This window comes from Dendropsophus ebraccatus, chromosome 3 (assembly GCF_027789765.1).
Source record: "Dendropsophus ebraccatus isolate aDenEbr1 chromosome 3, aDenEbr1.pat, whole genome shotgun sequence".
Classification (NCBI taxonomy): domain Eukaryota; kingdom Metazoa; phylum Chordata; class Amphibia; order Anura; family Hylidae; genus Dendropsophus; species Dendropsophus ebraccatus.
Genome location: NC_091456.1, coordinates 76,488,091 through 76,492,319, shown reverse-complemented (window position 1 = coordinate 76,492,319; position 4,229 = coordinate 76,488,091).

Sequence of the window (4,229 nt, the reverse complement as noted above, 5' to 3'; positions counted from 1 at the left end):
TTTTTTTTTCATTTTTGTATCATTTTTAAAGCAATGTTCACACACAGTATTTATGGTCAGTATTTTGCAGCCAAAACCAGGAGTAGATTGAGAACACAGAAAGGCTATGTTCACCCACTGTTGAAATTGAGTGGATGGCTGTCATTTAATTAAAAGAACAAACAAAAAAAACAGTAATTATTTGCCATTAAATGGCGGCCATCCACTCAGTTTCAACAGTGTGTGAACATAGCCTTTCTGTGTTTTCAATCCACTCCTAGTTTTGGTTGCAAAATACTGACCAAAATACTGATAAACAATGATACAATAAGGAGAAGAAAAGAAATAAAGACACACATCTCACAACACATCTGGTTTCAGAGATTTAACTATATCTGAGTGTTTCTTTCAGACATAAACTGCCTAGAGAGGACTAATCTGCAATCAGAAACACTGGCTGACAGCTGAGTGAGCAGTAGGATGGACAGCATTGATTATTCATGAAGAGGAGGGAGAAGGAAGGAGTGGTGAGGCAGTCAGAGTGAGGCACAAACAACTCCTCTTTGCCTCTTCAGTACAGTAAGAGACGTGAGATTGTACATAATCCGCTGCACGGAAAATTATCAAAACATCACTATGCTTACTAGGGGACTGCCAGCTATAGCACGCTGTCACCACCTTACGTAGGGCCCAGGAGCTGACAGATTACCTTTAAGGCTGCGTTCACACTACGTATATCTCAGTCAGTATTGTGGTCCTCATATTGCAACCAAAACCAGGAGTGGATTAAAAACACAGAAAGGATCTGTTCACACAATGGTGAAATTGAGTGGATGGCCGTCCTTTAATGGCAAATATTTGCTGTTATTTTAAAACAACGGCTGTTATATTGAAATAATGGCAGTTATTTACCGTTATATGGCGGCCATCCACTCAATTTCAACAGTGTGTGAACAGATCCTTTCTGTGTTTTTAATCCACTCCTGGTTTTGGTTGCAATATGAGGACCACAATACTGACTGAAATATACGTAGTGTGAACCCAGCCTAAGGGTACAAACACACTAGGCGGATCCGCAGCAGATTTCTCGCTGCGAATTCGCAGAGAGATCCACTGCAGATCTGTGCCCTGTACACTCTATGGGCAGACAAACTCGCAGCGGGATGGACATCAGCCTGCCCTGTTAACCCCCGACGCCGGAGCGTATACATCACCTTTTCCATGCTCCGGCTTGGTTTGGGGGTTCCTGGCACGCCCCGCTCGGCCAATCAGTGTGCTGCCCCGCTGCAGCGCACTGATTGGCTGAACAGGACGAGAAGACACCAGAAGCCCCGAAGCAAGCCGGAGCGGGGAGCAGGTGAAGTATATGCTCCAGCGGCAGGGGGTTAACGGGGGGCCGCTGACATACTCACAGCAGGATGTCCATCCCGCTGTGAGTTTGTCTGTCCATAGACTGTACAGGGCAGGGATCCGCTGCGGATCTCGCTGCAAATTCGCAGTGAGAAAATCTGCTGCGGATCCGCCCAGTGTGTTTGTACCCTAAGATGTCGCTAACCTTAATTTTTATCAACAAATTATTTTTCCCCCCAATACTCCATGTAGCACACTTTGAAAACTGCAGAACCAGTGACAATATAGATGATGTAATCAGAGGTGCATTCTGCAGTTATTGTATATATCTGTAACTTCGGTTTATCCTCTACTAGAATTATCTAGTTATCCTTTACTTACACCCACTATGTCCACTTAATGCATTCTTTGCACATGCGCACCAGCAGCCTTTTCATTGGCTGGAGCACATCACATGGCTTCCAGCTTGCTCAGCCCTGATTCGCTGAGCTTGCAGACATAAATTGCCTAGAGAGGACTAATCTGCAATCAGAGACACTGGCTGACCACTGAGCGAGCATGCTGTTCACACAGCATATGACACTGGCTGTTCTGTGACACGGCCATGTCACAGAACGGCCAGTGTCAGTTAACTTAATTTCTTTTTAATTGGCATGTGGGCACATTCGGGTGTGCCTGCATCCCAATTACCCATAGCATACAATGTAAAGTGCGGCCACACCAAACTGACATGTCAGTTTTTTGTGCGGCCGCAAGGAATCTCAGCCGGGATTCCATAGACTTCAATGCAATGTATGTTTTCAATAAATCACAGCCGGTGTTGCAATTTGCAACAATGGCTGTGATTAATTGAAAATATACGTTGTGTGAACTTAGCCTTAAAGTGATACTGTCACTTCGCTTCATCGGTCAACAGTGTCACCTAAGCAGGGCTGGGGCTGGGGAGATGGCCCACTGCTGTGAAGCCCTGCTTAGGTAACACTGTCCACTGAGGAAGTGAAGTGATTTTAGAGCAGAAAGAAGACAAAGACACGTTTTAAACAGGTATATATCAAACTTGTAACATCTAAGCTTGTGGATGGTACAGAGAACCGCACTCTGCTTTGAATCTGCTGCCAACATGAGACTAATTGCTGCACAACTATAGCCACTCTTATAGATCACATGAGAACCAACCCAGGGCAATTAGTACCTGGCTAAATTGTTATACTGAAGCTCATGAACATGTACTGAACTCTCATGGGCAGTTATTTAGGGAGTTGCTAGTAGCCGTCTGTAGGCGATTTACTGCAGATCAGGCTGGAAGGGGCTACAAATATCCTAGTACCATATAACATGCACTTCATATTTTGGGCTCCATATTATTTGCTCCATGGGCCCCAATACTTATATACATTTATGCAACATTAGCATTTGATTTGAGCATTGTTCATGTATACTCCCCTGATGACATTACTCTACCAGTGACAGAAATGCATAGGGAGACCTACTGCTTGTCTGAAACTAACTACATGATACTGGTTACATGACTAGGTCTGATTTTCACTGTGTACTGTATCTAAGTCACAATGATTTACAGGTTGTTGGGAATTTTCGTAAAACTGTCAAGAAATCTCTGACCTATGGTGCATAAATTGTGCGTGGTATAATATAAACCTGTGGTGACCCACTTCTAGTGTTTCTTTGCACCTGTCAAAAAGTAATCAGGTTTAGAACCAGTGGTGGATGAAGTACTTTACAGTTTCTCCATTAGGTGTCAGTATTTTTCTATGCACAGCTAAAGGAGGTAATGGGTTAAGTTGTTTGTACCATGTGTTGTGTGCTGACCACAAGGAGGTTCTCTCTCTTTTTAACCTATCCTATCCTTGTTTTCTTACACTCACCCCTGTAGGAGGAGTAAGCTCCGTGTGGGAGGAAGTAAGACAAGTTAGTTGAGTAGCTACCAGAGTGAGCAGATGCAGCTTAAGCCAACTTCTTCTAAAAACACTACCACTTTCAGTATGCAGTGCTAAGCACCAACAAGGGGAAGTAACCACCAAGAAACATCCTAGCCCACACCAGGAACATGTCTAAAATGTGCAGGGCAGTATCCTGAAGCAAGAGGAACTGACCTCAGTAGGACAAAGCTAAAGTAAAGGTCTACATATCCTACTGTGCAGTGCAGGTAATTGGGACACTTCGGACACCAGACAATGACGGCTGGGGCTCGTGCTACCCTACTGGGATTGGTTCTACGATATCAGAGGGAAAAAGGTGGTAAGACAAAGTCTAAACGTGGTTCCCAGGTTCCGGCAGAGTACAAGGCTACATTGGATTGGGGCTCCTCTGGCAAACTCCTCTACTCTCTACAAGCACTACTACAACTACTTCTTCAACTTCTCTCAAGCACCTACCTCAAGCACTAAGTTCAGCACTAAAGTCTGTATCAAAATTATTCTCTGTGAAACGTGTACTGCAAAGCCTTACAGTAAAGTTGTTATATTTTTATTTAAACGCACTGGACTCATCTTCTGTCTGCACCTGCACCTATACACACACCACCGCACACCTTGGGTTATTTTTCCCCCTTCTGTGGGTGGTGGTACCGACAATTCAGATAGGTCAGTTGCCACTCAGGGTTGCCTTGACTAGAGCCCACGGGACCCACAACAACCCAGAAGGTTACAGACCATTTTGGGGACACTACCGGCCATATACAAAGCTGGTATCAACATCAAACCTGTGTGCTGGACTAGCACTGGTGTCACAACAACTACTATCACTAGCCGTACACCACAGAATTGGCGTCACAGGCTATCTCAACTACTGGCCGAGTACCACAAACTCGTTAATGGAATCAGGCCTTGTTACATTTAAATAACTGTCGTTGTGTGCTTTGACACAGTATCATGGCCAAAGCC